At 35.3% G+C, this 21,320-nt stretch overlaps 1 protein-coding gene and 1 long non-coding RNA gene across 2 annotated transcripts in view; one reads left to right on the top strand and one right to left on the bottom strand.

Annotated features, from left to right (window-relative positions):
• The window catches only part of LOC115216605 (neuronal acetylcholine receptor subunit alpha-7-like), a 974,486-nt gene that overhangs the window by 417,691 nt on the left and 535,475 nt on the right, over positions 1-21,320 (bottom strand). The window lies entirely within an intron of this gene.
• On the top strand, positions 748-13,777 carry LOC118765108. The gene is made up of 3 exons (XR_005000957.1): positions 748-865; positions 12,016-12,019; positions 13,764-13,777. It is a non-coding gene; the product is annotated as an uncharacterized LOC118765108 (long non-coding RNA).

Here is a 21,320-nt window from a genome sequence, read left to right as displayed (position 1 = left end):
CTCTCCTCTTGCATCATTATTTAAGTATTAACCAACATTGATTCACTTCTTTTTGTTTCTCACATACACACATAATCCCCGCTCTCTCTGTCCTCCATCCGTCCCTATCTATCTGTCTCTCTCTCCTACCCCCTCTCTCTTTCTCTGGTTTGTCTTTAGATTTTAATACGTGGCTAGTATCATCGAAAGTTTGGGAAGGAGAGTTTATCAATTTCTACCGAATTATGAAATGTTAATGAAACTGAAAGGTTGCCCCGAGCTATTGGTAAGTCCCACGTGGCCTACGTTTTATAGACACATCATCAAGTGCGTTTGAATAAGAATCGGAAAACTTATATGTTTATAATTCAGACACTTCATTATTCCTTAGCAAATATATTTTATCGTCTGCTTTTTTCTGTTGTTGCAGTTTGGTCATGGTGGGGAATCTGCTTGAAAGATTTTAGTCCAGTAAATCGACCCCAGTAGTGTATTTTCTAGTCTCGTACTTATTCCACACCTATTCTCATACTTATCCTTCTTTGGTGAACTACTAATTTACGAAGATGTAAAGAAACCAACACCTTCCTAAAGACAAAACGTGCTTATATTGTCTCCTTTCAGCAGCTCGTCTTCCTAGCGTTCATAATCATTTTTCTATCGTCTTGGCTTAACAGTCCTCACCGTTTGTTTTTACTGTTATGTTCGCACTGTTCTGTTCTTGTTACCACTTTCACCTACCGCAAAAAATCTCAAATTTTATTTAATTTGCTTTGCAGGAAGGATTGTATCAACGATGTCGCGTCTTGCCCTTGCCTTCGAATCCGCGAAGTAGATGAAACAGGAACAACTGAAGAGGGGGAATATTCTTTTTGTTGCATGTCTCGTTTCTCATTGTGTTCAACGTTTATTTGATGTCTCCTGTACCCATATATGCATGTATATATACATATATATGCATATATTTATATAATATATATATGTATATATGCATATATTTATATAATATATATATGTATATATGCATATATTTATATAATATATATATGTATATATGCATATATTTATATAATATATATATATGCATATATTTATATATATATATATATATATATATGTATATAGATATGTATGTGTGTGTGTGCAGTGTACTGTTCCGTGATGGTAGGATCAACAAAAAAGTACTTCATGTGGTGAAAGATATATAATATTTAATGAATACAATATATAGTTTTACGAGCAGCTAACAGTTTCATGCGAGGAAAACTTCGCAGATAACATTTCTTAACATGCCTGGTGCCTTGGACACAGCCTGAGGAGTGAGTGAAGGCCCCAAACATGTTAAAAAATGTAGTCAGATAAGTTTCCATCACATGAAATTATTAGCAATATATATATATTGTGCATATCAAATATATATATATATATATATAATTTAATATGCACAATATATATTTTGCAAATATATATATATATATATATATATTATATATATATATATATAATATATATATGTGTGTGTGTGTGTGTTGTGTGTGTGTGTGTGTGTGTATGTATGTGTGTGTGTATGTATATACACTCACAACATGCTTCTTTTAGTTTCCATATACAAAATCCACACAGAAGGTGTTGGTCTGCCCGGGGCAATTGTAGGAGGCATATACACAAAGTGCCACGCTGTGAATTTGAATCCGAAAAGACATGCTCGAGAAGCAACCTGCTTACCACACAGCCACGCCTCCGCCTATATTTCGATGCATTGATTTCGAAATCTATTGTTGCACATATATAGTTTAGGAAAGTAATTGTTATCAATCCATTGGCCCTGTGGACATTGCCTGGGTAATTGTGATCTATGTTTCTTTAATTACCATCAAACTTATCTCAGAAATTGTCAACTAAACTTTCTTAGTTTTTAACAGAACTTTAGGATGCGAATTGAATTAGAAAATAATCAATCCAAAATTCTAAGATTAACAGAAATGTGACACGAATACACTCGGCAATATACAATTTAGTTGATTACGAATTTCACGGGAGCGATAGAAATCAGACACATTTTGTCAAAATCTACGTCGGAATACTAATCTCTTTGGAAAAAAAAACATGTTAACGTTAGCACACATTCTAAAAGCCAAAAGCCATCACTGATAATATTAACGTCAACTTTTATCTCTCTCACTCACACTCTCTCTCTGTATTGTATATATATATATATATATATACATATATATATATATATATATATACATATATATATATATATGTGCGTGCGTGTGTGTGTCTTTACCTGTTTTGGTCATTTTACTGCGGCCATGATGGAGCACCGCCTTTCAGTCAAAGAAACCAACTCCAGGACATATTCTTTGTAAGCCAGTTAGTTAGTAATTCTATCGGTCTCTTATGCCGAGCTGCTAGTTTACGGGGACGTAAACACACCAACATTGGTTGTCTAGCGATGTAGGTCACACAAACACAGGCACAAAAACACACGCATAATACAATCACGCGCACACCCACACATATATTTATATACGACGGGCTTCTTTCTGTTGCCGTCAACCAAATCCACTCACAAGGCTTTGGTCGGCCCAAGGTACCATGTAGTGGGACTGAACGCGGAACCATGTGGTTGGAAAGCAAGCTTCTTACCACACAGCTAAGCCTGCGCCTATATATATATATATATATAATATATATATATATATATATTATTATATATATATATTATATATATATATATATATATATATATAATATATATATATATATATATCTATATATATATATATATATATATATATATATATATATATATATATATAATTATATATATATTATATATATATATATATATAGGCGCAGGCTTAGCTGTGTGGTAAGAAGCTTGCTTTCCAACCACATGGTTCCGCGTTCAGTCCCACTACATATATATATATATATATATAATATTATATATATATATATATATATATATATATATATACGCATGTATGTATATACACCAGCGAGACAAACGTAGCAAGTCAGAGCGAGTTATGAATCAATATGTATGCGAGATGTGCATGATATATGTATAGCCACGCTGCGAAAATGTTTCGCGTGGATTATATTTTTGTAGCGAGATTTAAGTATTTTCAGTATCATTTCCGTAAGCATATTCATCACATTTATTCATAAACATAATGTATTTTAGGTTTACTAACACATATATTTATGTATATTTATTTTTTTTTATGCGCCCTTTTCAAGCCTAGCCAGGCTCATGGGCCCGGCTTCCCGGTTTCTGCAGCTGGACGGGACGCCAGTCCATCGCAGCGTTACTCAAGAAACAGGAAGAAAGAATGAGAGAAAGTCGGGGCGAAAGAGTATAACAGGTGTCGCCACCACCCCCTTCCGTAGCCTCGTGGAGAATTAGGTGTTTTCGCTCAATAAACACACACAATGCCAGATCTGGGAATCGAAACCGCGATCCTCCGACCGCGAGTCCGCTGTTCTAACCACTGGTCCATTACGCCTCCACATATTTATGTATATGCACACACATAAATACATATATACAAGAATACTTACATACATACATACATACATTCCAGTAGTTTGGAGCTTTTTAGTAGAGGCAGCTATAACTGTCTTAGATTATTGTAAGTTTATTATATCATGACTACACATCCAATAAGCTGACTTGCCAACATTGTTATTCCATATTGGAGGAGGAGGTAGAAACAGCGCTTTGAACACAACCTACTAAACACTTTTAACCATAACTGACATGTTTGTAGAAGGCAATCGGGACAGAAAGACAACTGAGAAGCTCGCTATGCAATTAAGACATATACACATGCACGCGCATGTGCATATGTCTTTGTGTATTAAACTAGGCAAACAATCTAAAGAGACTTTTGGAATGTTTAAGACTGCTTCTGGATTAATAGGTATGCATTGAGCATCTGTTATTGTGCTGGCATAAGAGGGAAGGCAAATCAAGATAATCCCAAAGAGTAATCTGTAGAGGTTTTGAGGGATTTCAGGAGGAGATTGCTTTGTAAAAGGCAGCAGTCCACAATTCCAAATTGTCCCTCACCACCCGCTCTACAGTCCCTTGCTTACTCTGAAGGTGGAGGATATCCTGAAGGAGTCTGTAACAAGGGTCCTGAACACCTTCATTTTGGCGAACTACCATGTGGTCTTGGAGTAGTGGATGGAGTTCTAAAATAAGTGCTTTGAAGTAAGAGGATTCTACTTCGAAGGAGATTAGAGATTTGTAATTCTTTGCAGTTATAAATGTTTCTCCTGAAAATGTCTCAACATTCGGGAATGCACCTAGTATATACATTGATATAGTTAATCCAAACATGAAAACGCAAAGAAAAAACACAGCCACGCGAGGACGTGGAACAATTATTGTGTTACTGGACGCCCAGGAAAAGAAAGAAAGGAGGAGGATATAACGTTTCGAGCGGAGCTATTCGTCAGAAACATAGAAGTAGGAAAGGTCCAAGGAAGGGAAAACGGAGAGAGAAAATCGTATATAATATATATATATATATATATATATATACATATAAGAAATACTAAATTTCTAAATCTCTCGTAGATACATGTACGGTGGTGGGGCGATAGAATGATTGTATACTGTCAATCTAACACGAACGTGACAGTAGGGGGGGGTACACCACCGCTGTATAGCCCTAGGAAGCATCGACGCCTCCTGATGGCTTTGACACATTTTTCCCTGTGTCCTTATATACATTTACGAAGGGGAGACAAACACCCCTGGCCGCCGGAGCTGCACCTAGGGACACGTGTTTCAGGATCATTGTCCTTCATCGGCCTAGAGTAGCAGACACCGGTCAGCTGGCGATATTTGTCTCGACTTCGTATTGTATATATCTATAATTCAGTGAAGTCTATTCACTGATTATCAAAATAAGAAATGCTAAATTTCTAAATCTCTCGTAGAGACATGTACGGTGGTGGGGCGATAGAATGGTTGTATACTGTCAATCTAAAACGAACGTGACAGTAGGGGGGGTACCGCGGCCGGGGGTGTTTGTCCCCCCTTCGTAAATGTATATAAGGACACAGGGAAAAATGTGTCAAAGCCATCAGGAGGCGTCGATGCTTCCTAGGGCTATACAGCGGTGGTGTACCCCACTACTGTCACGTTTGGGTTAGATTGACAGTATACAACCATTCTATCGCCCCACCACCGTACATGTCTCTACGAGAGATTTAGAAATTTAGTATTTCTTATTTTGATAATCAGTGAATAGACTTCACTGAATTATAGATATATACAATACGAAGTCGAGACAAATATCGCCAGCTGACCGGTGTCTGCTACTCTAGGCCGATGAAGGACAATGATCCTGAGACACGTGTCCCTAGATGCGGCTCCGGCGGCCGGGGTGTTGTCTCCCCTTTGTAAATGTATATAAGGGCACAGGGAAAAATGTGTCAAAGCCATCAGGAGGCGTCGATGCTTCCTAGGGCTATACAACGGTGGTGTACCCCCTACTGTCACGTTCGTGTTAGATTGACAGTATACAACCATTATATATATATATATATATATATATATATATATATATTTATATATACACGTATATAAGAATAGATCAATGAAGTGTAATATGAATGTGAGATAGAATACTGAACTGCATATTCCACCAAAGGTACTGTACTGTTATACTACCAATTCACCTGCGAAATGAAGGTGAGAAGTAATAAAACGAGAACTAATATCTCTGCGAGAAGAGCTAGAGATGTTATTTTGATCATAGCGTAGGTTCCAAATTAATTCCTTTTCTGCTTGCTATTGTCTTTCGCAAGTGAACAAAAAGCTTCACTTCTCGTTTCCATGTTATCTGTAAATCTGCGCCTTTGTCACTATGAAGTATTGTATTCTAATTTGCTGTCAATACATTGAAGCAACCAGCTTCCAAATGCTTGTTCATTCTCTTTCTCTTCACTCACGTCATTATCCTTGTGTATCCAAGAGAGACATGGGAAGGTTTAGCTCATCGAGTTTTCCAATTCCTCCTGCTGTAAATACTTGAGTGTTGGTTATCTACATGTTAGCAATATTACTGTTTTGCAGGTGAGGATCGATAACTTTTTTCTCTTTTTCTCACTCTCGCCATCTCCATCTCTCTCGCCACTCTCTTTTGTCATATATATTACTATATACGTGTGCGTGTATATGTCTGTATATATATATATATATATATATAGAGAGAGAGACATACATACACACATAAATATATAATGAATATACAGCTAACGCAGATGTAATCTACTAATCTGCCGCCAACGTTTGTGTCTCTGTTTTATGAGTGGATGAAAAGCAAAGGAAAGTCCTCAGGGATTTGAAGACATCAAATGATATTAGTTTCTTTATAATTCATGGATTAAATGCCGAAACCGATGAAACCGTTGAGATCTGCATGTTTACATACTGGTGCTAATCAACTGACGTGAGATTATTTGGTGCTAATAAGTTCGGTGACCGCTCCTCCTCTCAATCGAATTGATTGGAAGCCAGCAGCGCCTCATCAGTTTATGTTTATATTATTGATGGCTTAAGGAATATAGCACCAGTTTCTTAAAGCAGAATTTCGTGCATCTTAGAAAATATGCATTCAGATTTTTAAGATTTTAAAAACAAAATGCTGTAGTTTAATATATTTTTGTTTTTCTTTTCAGAACGCTTTACGGAATATCAAACCTTCGCATCTCTCCAATACCCCCACAATATTGTTGAATCGCCGATCAAGTTGTGTTTAATGTCCAATACTTTAACCGTCACAACGTCCACATATGAAATGAAGGACCTCCAACTTATTTCAGCAATGTACTAACAAAAAGCCGGAAACATATGGGTGGAATCGAGCATCACGTACATGCTCGGTCTAGCAAAGGCAGAATTGTGAATTTCTCGCCACGATGGGCTTCTGTCACTGGGGACCACCGAACCAATATTATTATAATAATATTGGTTTCACATTTTTGGCACAAGGCCAGAAATTTAGGGTGGAGGTGAAGGTCGATCACATAAACACCAGTGCTCTACTGGTACTTATTTTATCGATCCTGGAAGGATGAGAGGCAGAGTTGGAAGAACTGCTTTCTAATGATGATAATATCATTAATAATAACTGCTGCAAGTTTTAGTACACGACCAGGAAAATTTTAGAGGGAGGGTATTAGTCAACTACATACACGCCAATACTTAAGCGGTACTTTATTTTACCGACCCTGAAATTATGAATGCCAATTTGACCTCGGGAGGGTTTGAACACGGAATGTAAGTAGCTGGATGAAATGCTGCTATTTTGTTCGAATTTCTGAAGGTGTTCTATCGTCGCTGGCTACGTTAAATCCTGGTCATTTCTTACCAGGACAGAGTGAGAAACCAAGAGTGGAGAGAAGAGAATAGATAGGAAGTCTGCAGGTCATGGTGACTAAGCGGCGGATACGACTTACTGACGATGTGCTTCGATTACCGCAGGAGAGACATGCTACCATCATGATGGAATGGACGCCGCAAGGAAGAAAGTACGTCTCCTGAAGTGATAGCGGGGTGAATTCGCCTGAGTGGAAAGGCAGGAGGAAGGCGTTCTCCTCAACCCTTTCATTTGTAGACTGCTGTCTTTATTAGCATTGTGAATGATGGTGGTGTTGTTGCTGTTTCTGTTCTCAAGTCCCCGCTCTCTATATGAAGTTCGTGACGGTGCGAGGGCTACTTGTTATCACCCCATTGAAGTAATTCGTGGGCTTTAATGCGGCCACATTCTAGAAGGAAATATGACCCAGACAAGAGCGAAATAAAATGACATCAACTGTGCTCTTTAGGGCACAATTTTGCGAGCCTCCTCTCCACCAATTACTGAACAAAAAAATCTCCAAAAATAAAAAACATTTTACATACAAAATTTTACAAACTTTTTAGAGCCGATGTAAACACGCCCGGATAAATCGATAATCCCGCTTCCACCCGCAACACAATGACAACAAGAACAACAACAGCAACAAAAACAACATCGACAACAACAATAATAATAATGATGCAGAAGACAATTTTCAACAAGTAAATATTTTACCCGATGTCAAAAGTTCATGCTTTGGTTTGAAATCAACAGTTCTTCCTCCATTCATTTAAATAAAAACAATTTTTAAATATATATAAAAAAAAAACGTTTAGGAAAATATAACACACTTCTTTTTATTTTGCATTGTGTATCAAATAATAAAACGACTCACGTAAAGTAGCTACGCTATTATTTCGATTGTAATTGATGACACTATATTAGACAGATTATCAAGAGCTAGACAATTTTTTTCAATATAGACACGCACCAAAGCGCCGCTAAGGAAGGAAAGGAAGGAAACGGAGACAAAATATATAATGCAAAAAAATTCGGGGAGGAAGAAAATAAAAATATAAATAAAATCACTTTGTTGGATATAAAGTCAATTAATCGTGATGTTTGAGAAGTTTTATTTGACGCTTTCAGACACATTAGTATTTTGTTGTTGGGGATATCAGTTACTGGTATATCCTGTTGGAGATATCTGAATAACTTCCGTAGAGAGATGCATATATCTGAGTCGATGGAGTATGGAAGTATCAGACGAATTGTCAGTGGCTTACATTCCGTCATTTGATATAATTTTAACTGTTGACAAGATTCCGAACACCATTAGGTTTTCTTTACTATCTAACTTCAATCACGGAACATATAAAGCAATGATGAAGTGAAGTGTATAGCAGACCTACTGAAATCACATAGTTAGACGTTGAGGGTGTTTATAATCTTGGCAGATTTTTAAATTTGTCAAATTTGTGTGATACAAGAGGAGTTACGAATGAGTAAGGTAACATACGTAGCGGCACTTTTTACGGCTCTTCGTGTTTTGAGCTCAAAATCTCTGCAAGTCACCTTTGTTTTTCATTTCGATGAATAAAGTATAAATTGATCCCTGGAGTAGATATAATCGACTTGCTTCCTAACCCTAAATATTGGCTGCCATTTTGTTAAAATTTGAATCGATTATTTGTGCATATACCGCCGAAGACGAGCCACAACTGTTAGTAAAATAAGTACCCATAACATATCAAGTACATGCAGTCGATTCCCTTTTTTCTTCCGAAAACGTCGAATTTATCTCTATTCAAAACAAGTCAATATCCATAACACTCCGTGACAAAAGGTGAATAGATTTTATTGGTGATTTTTCCGTTTGTTTTGGTATTTTACGGAACAAAGGCAGGCAACTACCTGAATAGAATGACAGTTTGTTTAAATCTAATTTATAGGACAATCGAGTACTCAAACAATATTCAAAGCAACGCTAACTGAGGTGTACCGCGCAAACATTTTGGTCGATATTTGACCATCACACTTCAACAAAGATTTATTGTATGAGACGTCATCTTCTTCCGCTACTCACAGCATACAAACATTCTGACACCCAGTAAACACCCGGGTTTAAACACAAAACGGCTGCTATAGATTTGAAACTGAGTTGTACCAAGTAGTAACGCAAAAAGTATACGCCATCGATTTCACTGTTACACGCATTTGGTGCCTAAAACTGCGGAGATAGCAGTCGAGTCTACTGAACTTTTACTCTGTACGTAAGCACAGAGGAGATTCTCTTGGTTCCTAAAGTACTTACGTAATATGGAAAAGACAAAGAATCCCAAAAAAAAAGACATTCCATAAATTTTCACTAGACTGAAATTAATTTCATTTATAATTTTAATGAAATATCTCTCTTCATTCGTTAAATCATGGCTGGGATTCCTAAAAAGAATAAAATAGTGCTACATAAAATTATAATCAACATGAAATTATTACAGTTTCTTAATAGATAAAAACAGAAGTAAATGAGCTGTATACAGGCTCATGATTCCTTAATTTCAAGTTGAAATTTCTAATCCATCATGTTTTGAGGATATGCTCCCCGTCCTCGTATAAATGGCAAACCCAATATTTACACATTTGCATTCCTAAATCCATATGCTTCAGAATCCACTATTTTAAAAAAGAATTATTTCACGTTATAAAATTCTTATGACGTCAACAAATTCTCGTTGGTAAGAATTAAATTCTTTAAATGGACAAAGAAATTCAAAACATAGCTTTCGTCCAAAGGTACATATTTCTGTCTAAACGGATTCGTAACCCAGTACTTTATCTGTCATTATTTATACCTTTATATGTCATTGGAGAACCACTATACATAAAAGGATATATATGAATTTGTAGTGTAATAGACGGATTCATAAAATTGTGTGGCTATCACAGAAAGCTCCTCTAACGGAGTCGGCTAACAAACCACATAATAATCTAATATAAAAGAGTATAATACAGAGTTACTTGCAGTTGACATCCAGGAGATCCGAGCAAGGAGATTATTCCTTGAGGGAAATATAAGCCAAAGAAAATCAAGAGGTTTGTGAGATGAATATATTTATTTACCATTTCTCATCCTTATGGTTACGGCCGTTTTGTATCCTTCTTCATATCTTAGTAATTTCAGTGTATAATAAATTATGGGTAAATGTCTGCATTGATATGCATAGTACACATTATAACAATACAATTGTATATTCACAAATCAATGAAGATACAGAAGGTTAGCCCATCAGATCTCCTGAACATCATGGTTACACCAACGATTCCACTCTTGATTCCAGAAATGAATCATATCTTAAATAGGTCGATCCACTATTTGAAAGCGAATAGCTTCCTTGCATTGAGAAAAAATGTAGAATATTAACTTTTATAATTTTATAATTTTGTTAAATTCTGTTGTATAATAACTTTGTTTTTGTAACCATTTAGAGGCCTGCAAACCAGTATATCTGTAATATACTGGTTTAGATTTAAACGGATATAGCTTTTGCAGTACAAAATTTGGCCTACTGTCGATTCAAAACATAATCTATAATAGTATTACTTTGTGTGTGTATAAGATAAAGAGCGTCTTATAAGTGTTTACTCTCAACGACCTTAACACCTCCTGACTTGTGAATTATTGTTTTATTAGCTTCTGACATATTGAAACGGAAATAACTTACTAATAAAAAAATCATTTCAATATATCAGAATTTTCAATGCAAAACTGATTTTTTTTCTTTTTGTTTTATTTCAAACAAGTTGGTGTATGGTCATGAAATTCCATTCCGTAACTAAAAAAGTAGAATTTTTCTATAATAAAATTTCTATTCTTGTATTTATGATGTATAGACCAATATTATTGATTAAATAGAGTAGAGAAGCACTTCTTAATTTAGATCCAAGATATAACAGAGCAAAATTTGAAATAATCGTCGACCATCACCGAATTGAACAGTGTAGACGGCAAATAAACTTAGAGATTCAGTGAGATGAATTTAATTCTCGTTTCTAGCCTGTTTAACAATAAATACTGCAGTATATAACCAGGAATATCTCATTTGATAGCGACTCAGCTTTTTACGGTTTATATCCTGTCAATAACATTTCGTTGTATCCATAACCAAATCATTAGACTCTGAACGCGCTAATATATTCCCCTAGAAGCAGGCCCCAGCTACGTATCTACAAGGACCTACAAATCCAAGATTACAATGGCCATGAATGTTAAAATGCTTCATTAGCTTCTATCTTGCTATAGAAAATATGATGATAGAAACACAACAACTTTGCCATAGGCATTATGAAATGAAATGGACCGGAATATACTACTTCTTAATATCACGATTTACGCTACATATTATTATTATTATCATTATTATTATTATTGAGTGAGAGAGCAGTACATGCCATCAAAGTGACACTGGGGTGAAATATACGAAGCCTAGTAAACCCTTCATGACTACCCGTCTGATAAGTGTACACCAAGCACATGCATCACAACCATATGTGTGCGACATAGTGATCTCATATCAAGATAAACAGCACATGACCTTGCAGGTGGGGGCCCAGTTAAAATTTTCTTCAGGTCGAGTAACCCATCCTGCTCAAAAGGTCTCTGAATAAGGGTTGTTTAAGGATGTTGAACGAAACACTCGTTTCCAAGGGTGAATTATTCAAACCACAAAGAATCCCTCTCAACACATGGCTATCATGCTCCTCCACTACTTCTACTCCTGATCAGAGATGCACATACCGTCAGCCACTAAGGGACATGCTCAACTGGTTAAGATCAAACAATTGACAAGCAAATTTGTGGTAATGAGCAGGATATTTAATGTAGCCATCTTTTATACAAAGACAAAACAATGTACATGATACAACTTCCAATCAGTTAAGATCAGAAGCCACGAGAGCCACTGCCTAGTACTGTATCAGGGCATTATCATTATTATCATTCAGTAGTTTTATTTTTATAACGTGCTTTCACTTCACTACCGAGCGCAGCTTTGTGTGCCTTGGGTATGTGCTGTGATTTGTTGTGATGCCCTGATGGTTACTGTATTGAAAGTGTTCTGCGTAGGATGTGTGCAGTGCCTAGTAGTGCAATTTTCTGTATGTTATATGTGTTTGTAAGTCCTGGTGTTTTTGTTATGTATTTGTCTGAATAATTTTCTATCATGCCTAATTCACCTACTATGAGAGGAATTGTTTCTGTTTTTAGATTTCACATTCTAGTTACCTCTATTTCCAGGTCTTTGTATTTTGAAAGTTTCTCCATTTCTTTTAGAGACGTGGTCATCTGCTGGTATTGATACATCAATTAGAAAGCATTTTTTTCTTCATGATCTCTGAAAACTATATCTGGTCTGTTGGCCTTAATTTCTGTATCTGTGTGTATTGGCATATTGGTTGCTTTCTCGCGTTCTGTGACCTTCTCTGGTGTGTGCCTATACCATCTTTTTTCTGTTGTTATTCCATAATGTTGGCATAGCTTCCAGTGTATGTAGTTCCCAAATCTGTCGTGTCTGTGAATATATTCCTTCTTAGCCAGGACTGGGCAGCTAGAGATAATATGATTTATTGTTTCTTGTCCATCTCCACATATTCTGCAGTTACTTGTAATATTTCGTTTCATTACATGTTTTTGGTAATTTCTGGTGGGGAGGCTTTGGTCTTGTGCTGCAATTAAAAATCCCTCTGTCTCTGCTTTGAGTCCTGAGCTTCTCAACCACTGCTGGGATTTTTCTTTGTCTATTTCTTTTGCATTTAGTTTAGTCCAGTACTTGCCATGAAGGGGCTTTTCTCGCCATCGTTTTATCATGGTTCGTTGCTGTTCTAGTTTTAGTTTTGATTTCATTTGCTTTATAGCTTTTGTTATGTCTTCTTCTTCTTCTTCTTCTTCTTCTTCTTCTTCTTCTTCTTCTCTTCTTCTTCTTCTTCTTCTTCTTCTTCTTCTTCTTCTTCTTCTTCTTCTTCTTCTTCTTCTTCTTCTTCTTCTTCTTCTTCTTCATATTTGTTAGGTGGTATGATTTCTTGTTTGTATTTGTCAGCTTCCTTAAATACTGAGAACAATTTTTTGTTTTGCTCGTGTTTTGCCGCTATTTGTATCAGTTTTCCTTGCTTCTGAAGTAGGTATTTTTGCAGTCCTATGGTGGTTATTTTATAGTAGTTTTCCAGCTTTATAAGGCCTCTACCACCTTCTATACGTTGTATATATAGCCTTTCTATGTCAGATTTTGGGTGATGCATCCTAGAACCTGTCATTATTTTTCTTGTTTTCCTATCTATTTTGGTTAGTTGATTTAGCGTGCGTCCAGTTATAACTGGGACGGCTAAAGTGTTAATACCTATTATCTTGATTTTAGCATTGAGCTCTGTTTTTTAGTATTGATCTAACTCGTCTATAGTATTCTTTCTTTATTTTCTTTCATTTGTGTGTGTTGTGTCTTATCTAGTTCATGGATTTGTAAATATTTGTAAGTTTGCTTTGGTCTAATTCTCTTATTTCATTGGTTTTATCTAGTGTGATGTTGCTACTCTTAACTAGTTTTCCTCTTTTCATGGTTACTTTGGCGCATTTTTCTAATCCAAATTTCATATCTATTTCTTCGGTGAATCCATGAAACGTCTTTAATAGTGTTATCATTATTATTATTATTATTATTATTATTATTATTATTATTGAGTGAGAGCAATGCATGTCATCAAAATGACACTGGGGTAGAATATACGAAGCCCAATATACTCATCATGACTACTTGTCTACTCGTACCATCAGGCTTTCCTTAACTAACAAAATCAACTACGTTTATGTGAAAGCGTCACCTACTCAGTCAGTTGTCACTGTATATAGAGACATACAGATGACAAATATGGGGCACAATGACATGTTTGACGATACGCAGGACATGTATGGAAAACAGCGCCGAAACAAATGAGACTCATTAATTTTACAATGCCAGTTTTCATTTACTGCAGGGCTTATTTAATTATTGTTGCCAGGGGTACAGTATAATGCGATAAGATAAGGCGAACTACCGAAACCTTTAGCTAGCTGTTCAGTATCATTAGTAATTTGGTTATCAATAGTTTTCCAAGATTGGGTAAATAATTATGACTCAAAACATGGAATCGAGTCAATCGGTGGTCTTTTTATATATGTTTTATGACATAATAAGATAAGAAAACAATGCACCCATCACACTTTCCAGAGGGATTTAGTATATTTTAATATCCTGAAATCATTAACATAACTTGAATACTTACAGGAAAGTGAAATCTGCAAATAGAATTGAAGTGTCAAATGTTGGTGTAAAAACAGATCAAAGATTAAATCTAACACCCAAGAGGTTAATGTTTTTCCCACGTTTTACATAAAAATCTTCCTGAAAATACTAGCTGAAGGTGTTGTATAATTATCGTTAATTAAATCAAATCACGGATATTACAACCTACGATTACAAAAAAAACTTAAAAACAAACACACATACATCAAATATACCTGGTTGGTGTCCTGTGGGTGTCTGCATGTGTGCGTGTGAGTGTGTGTGTGTGTGTGTGTGTGTGTGTGCGTGTTTATGTCTCTGTGTCAGTGTGTGTACAAAACCACTCAGATTTAACGCCAATATTATACAAAAGATCATCATTTCGTAAAATTAAAGCAACAATCAATAACAATTAATAGAAATGAATGTACAAACCAGAAAGATAACATAAAATGCAGCGCATGCTGATTCGCAATTCGTTCATGATTAGCGAAGACACGTGAATTATATAATTGATGCATTTTTTCCGGACACAACTAGATTAAGATTTAGTGCTAAACAAACCTGTATTGAATACATAATTCGAGATAAAAACTAATCCTGGCATTGATTCCTAAGTAATTTTGATGAATGGTCACGAAATATATATTCGATCAGAGTTGAGTTGTACTATAATTATTCAGTGAAACAGTCGTAATTCTGTAGTTAATACCTATAAAATATTTACACGTTTTCTTTATCTATTTTCACATACAAAACAGTTATGTATTTGCTTGAAATATACAAATCAGTTGCTTCCGTACTTTCTTTCTTCAATAACTGTATCTATGTGTGTGTATGTGTGTATGTGTGGGTGCGTGTATCTATCTCTAAGACGTATAAACATATAACAATGCATATAATTATCTATAATACGAAAGAGATGAAATATACAAATATATGAGCATATAAATTTATAAATTTACTATGATATATTTATAAATATATATATGTATATATATGTATGCATATATATACATAAACATACATACAAAGGCACATACAAGCATATATATATATATACATATACCGACACACACAAGCATACATATGTATTAGTTTAATGCTACACGCAGTTTGGCGAGAGTAATAAGTAAGGAAAGGGGTTGAATTTTAAAAAAAAATTCAGAGAATTTTCCTAGATTGTGCCTTTCTTGTTGTTAGTATATTCAATCCACAAAAATTTTAATCTGTGCATTTAATTCCGATAATAAGGATTGTAGGCAAAGCATTTGATAAGTTAGCTGAATCGCAGAAGTGTATCTATGCATATATATATAAGAATATTTTGCGGAATGAGATAAAAAACCAAGGCTGTGTAGATATTAGAACATTTATAGATAGAAGGTCTTACAGCTGTTTCCAGGATATTTATTAATTATATCCCTTCAGCGAAGACGGTGTGAGAGGATGGTTAAGTAATAGTTAATTTAAATAGGATACAAAATAGAGAGTGAGGTGGAGGAAAGAAAACAGATGTGAGATATGTGGGGGGATATTGAAATTGTAGATCCATTTTTTAGGCAGAAGGGTACATTTGTAAGATTCCAATACCTTATCAGTAAAATCCAAACAGAATTTAAAATGGGTCATTCCAAGTATAGAGTTTATACACAATGTATGATTCCATTACCTTATGAGTAAGATCCAACAGTATTAAAAATTGGTCATTCCAAGTACATAATTCATACATAGTGTTGCACGGTCAAAGGTTTTTATTTATACATATTTTATTTTATATTTTATTTATATATACATACACACACACACACACACACACACACACACCACACACACACACACACACACACACATATATATATATATATATATATATATAATATATATATATATATATACCGACACACACAAGCATACATATGTATTAGTTTAATGCTACACGCAGTTTGGCGAGAGTAATAAGTAAGGAAAGGGGTTGAATTTAAAAAAAAAATTCAGAGAATTTTCCTAGATTGTGCCTTTCTTGTTGTTAGTATATTCAATCCACAAAAATTTTAATCTGTGCATTTAATTCCGATAATAAGGATTGTAGGCAAAGCATTTGATAAGTTAGCTGAATCGCAGAAGTGTATCTATGCATATATATATATATAAGAATATTTTGCGGAATGAGATAAAAAACCAAGGCTGTGTAGATATTAGAACATTTATAGATAGAAGGTCTTACAGCTGTTTCCAGGATATTTATTAATTATATCCCTTCAGCGAAGACGGTGTGAGAGGATGGTTAAGTAATAGTTAATTTAAATAGGATACAAAATAGAGAGTGAGGTGGAGGAAAGAAAACAGATGTGAGATATGTGGGGGGATATTGAATTTGTAGATCCATTTTTTAGGCAGAAGGGTACATTTGTAAGATTCCAATACCTTATCAGTAAAATCCAAACAGAATTTAAAATGGGTCATTCCAAGTATAGAGTTTATACACAATGTATGATTCCATTACCTTATGAGTAAGATTCAACAGTATTAAAAATTGGTCATTCCAAGTACATAATTCATACATAGTGTTGCACGGTCAAAGGTTTTTATTTATACATATTTTATTTTATATTTTATTTATATATATACACACACACACACACACACACACACACACACACACACACACACATATATATATATATATATATATATATATATATACATGTGTGTGTGCCTGCACACGTGTATATTTAGGCATCATGTATAATTTCAGTTTGCCTACATAATATAAGACTTCAAACATTAATTCATCGCGCATACAGACGAAGTTTTCAACACGTTGCCAAGGCTAATCTCACTATCCGCCCTATATCTCTGCAGCTTCGTACTTTACTGTTTTAGGAATGCAATTCTATTAGTACTAAAGATACTTCTTATAGCTGTTTAATTTTAATTAATTAAAATAATTGTTTCTTGTGAACTTAAGGTAACCAGTATTTAACTAGATATTTCGCTTATGTAAACACGAGAAGTTTCGTATAAACGTTCCAAAAGGAATAAATATTTTATGTGTATATATGTATATATATATATAAATCTGTGTGTGTATGTGTGTTTGCGTGCGTGTGTTTGTGTGTTTTTGCAAAATCTTAACTTCAGTATTAATTGTTGTTGAATATCTTTATGTATTATCATTTAGATCTCAACATTTATTCGGCTTAAAATGTCGTTGTCTTCTGTCTATTATCCTTTGCTGGACCAAAATGTCACGCTTTTCCTTAACATCCTTTTTACGCTTTATCGAAATTATTTGTCACTGCACTTCCTCAGTAATGTGGTCTGTGCTTCCTTATTACTTTCAAACACACGCATACGCCCAAACTACAGCACAACAAGTGCACTGACACACACATACACACACATACATGTTAAAATACACACAGATATGCCTTCTCTCCTCTCTCTCTTCCCTTCTCTTTCTACCAAATCTCATGATCTTACTGATCCTGTAAAAACATTTGCTAATGCTCGTACATGGATATCACCACCTACCAATCCTTTTCGTCTTCGAATATTCATTAATTAATATCGAAAGGAAAAAAGCGATGAGCTGACAGAGTCGTTCCTTAGCACGCGGAACAAAAATATTCGGCGGAATTTCATCTGTTTCCGTTCCGAGTTCGAATTCCGCCGAGGTCAACTTTGCCTTTCATCCCTCTTAATGGCGATGAAATAAGCATCAGATGAGCACAGGTATCGATTTAAGCAACTTGCTCTCTTCCTCGAAATTAATGGCTTTGTCCTAATATTTGAAACCAGTATTGAAGGGAATAAAGGAGGTCTTCATCTGCTAGAAATAACAGCCGATATTCCTTTATCTCATACCCCATTGCTTTAAGAATATATATTCTATAAGATACTATTAAACACCTCATATTCAAGCAAAAGACAGAGTATACAAGGGAGATTTTTCTTAATCAGTGATGCTCAGTCACCATCGTCAGTAATTGCAATGAATACATTTAAAATGTCAGTTATGCGACTGGGGGTGGGGTGAAGAAAATTCTAATCTCTTGATTGGTTCTCTAACCATGAATGAAAATTTCAGTGAGGAAATATATTGAACTATAAGGTATTGCTTTTCTTAACATTTTCAACCTTTAAGTGAATTAACTTCCGCTTGATACATGATTAAATTGTTCTCTTTAAAGTCGAGACATTATATTTTATTAGAAGAGGTTTCTTTAACAACTTATGGAAGTACCTATTTGGTGGTATCTTTTCAGTTGGTGTGATTACTGCATGGACATTAAATCTCATTTAAAGCCGAAGCGTTGCTATTTTTATTAAGATCGTTGATATATCAAAGTAACTGTCAGCCAATTGAAAATCGATTGTTAGTGCGAGAAGATTAGGAAGAATTACTTACCTTTCGACTATTCTGAAATTTTATTTCAATTTCTTTTGTTTCCATAAATTTTAGTGACTCGGACTTTCAGTAATGCTACTACAATTAGAGGATAAAATTATGTGTCATCTGTACGCAATGATGACAACATACTGATATTTATTCTGTCTCCCACAATCAAATCTATAATGAATCCGTCTGTAACTATAATACCTATTCAAGTCCGTTGTTCACTCCTTGACGATGTTAGATATTCAACCATTTGTCTGAAAATTGACTTCGTCTGAATCGAAAAGGTTATCATTATAATACGGATCATCATTTTTCAATAAAACTGCTTAAACCAAAGTCAGGCATTGAAAGACGTATATTCTTCAAACTTGCATTGATATAAAGATTTAATATATTGAAATCAGTTATTTCGAGACATTTATTTGTCACTAAATTATTTTAATATTATCTATCGTTATTTACACGGTGAACAGCGTAATTCGAAACGATGACTCGCGTAATTATCTTTAATAATTTCGGCAGATTGCAACGTGAATGTGCTAATCGCCCTTGTTTTCTTCAAGGGAGGATAGCTTCTCTCTAACGACCACTATGAGTTCACAGTACAATCGATTCATTAATACAAGGGATTCTAGGACACCGATGTTTCTACACGCTGTATCCCGTCAACATGAAGTATTTGGATCAATGAAAACAAGAATCGATAGCCTTGATTATAATCTTAAGCAAACAAACTTTTCGCTGAAACATGCTGATATTTTCCGACCGAAATCGTTATCTGCACGGTAAACAGTGAGATCTTAACATTAGGAAACTCGAAGACGATGAGCTGGCTGACTCGTTAGCGTGACGGGCAAAAGGCTCAGCGGCATTTCGTCCATCTTTATGTTCTATGTCCAAATGCCTTCGAGGACGACTTTGCCTTTCATCCATTTTGGGGCCCATAACATGAGTGCCTCTTGAACACTGGACACGATGTAATCGATTTACTTAACCCCTCTCCGAAAAGTTTGGCATTGTGCCAAAATTTGAAATCAATATTAGAATATTCGAAGACATTGAATTGGCAGAAACATTAACCGCTCCGGAAAAAAAATGGTTAGCGGCATTTCTTCGGACTTTACGCTCCACGTTCATATATTGACAGGGTCGACTTCGGAGTCGATAAAATAAGTACCAGTCGATGAAAGGGATTTCCCTACTCCCCCGAAATTGCTGGCCTTGTACAAAAATTTGAAACTAATATTCAGATACATTATTTACATTTGACGGATATTTGTCCTCATCTTGTCTGTTGTTAATACACCGTTTCGGCTGATACCCTCCAGCCGAAACGTTGCGTTAACAACAAACATGATGAGGACAAATATCCGTCAAATGTAAATATGTACATAATTCCTCATCTCTTAAATATAGATCTGTAATATTCAGATATACAAAAAGAAGCACCTTATGAAATCTGTCTTGGTTCATAAAGAACATATGCGTGGCAAGCGGACGCTAATGTCAGTGGACGAGCATTACCCGTCACAAAGCACTAATAATCCTTTCTACTACAGGCACAAAGCCTGAAATTTTGTGGGAGGAGACAAGTTGACTACATCGACCCCATTGTTTCGCTGGTATTTAACGTATAGACCCCGAAAAGATAAAAGGCAAAGTCGACCACGGCAAAATTTGAACCCAGAATGTAACAAACCACTAATAATACGATACTTCATCACGGCACGATGCATGACCGACTACATAAAGCTAAAAAGACGACACTGCAGGTGAAAATAATTATCTGAGTCTGAACAGGTGTGTGAACATGAACACACGAGTCGCAGAGAAACTTTCAACTCTCCAAATCCATCGATTCGAACATGCAGGTGGGCCTGTCCAACATCGAATAAAAGATATGACTATTGCTTGTTAGTGAGTCCGAAAGAGGCTTCTGTGTTAAAAAGCAATACATATGTCTAAATTGTCATTATTATGTGTAATCTGCTCTCAACAGATTGAATATTATGGTTCTCCATTCGGGCCTTTTCTTTGCCATTCCGACACATTCACCATATGATAGATTAGGCCAGTCCTTGGTGTTATCAATCAAGTTTGTTCTAGATATTGTTTTTGAGCATCTGCCATTTAGAGTAACAATCGAATGAAAGGTAAATGGCAAACGCCATGTTATATCCAGTTTTCCTAATATGTGACCAAAGTATTGTAGGCCTCTTTTATATGTGTTCAGAGGTAAGACACACAGAATAACAGGAA

This window comes from Octopus sinensis, linkage group LG10, assembly GCF_006345805.1.
Source record: "Octopus sinensis linkage group LG10, ASM634580v1, whole genome shotgun sequence".
In the NCBI taxonomy this organism is placed as follows: Eukaryota; Metazoa; Mollusca; class Cephalopoda; order Octopoda; family Octopodidae; genus Octopus; species Octopus sinensis.
The sequence above is the reverse complement of the archived record's forward strand: the minus strand, read 5'-3'. Positions and strand labels throughout refer to the sequence as shown.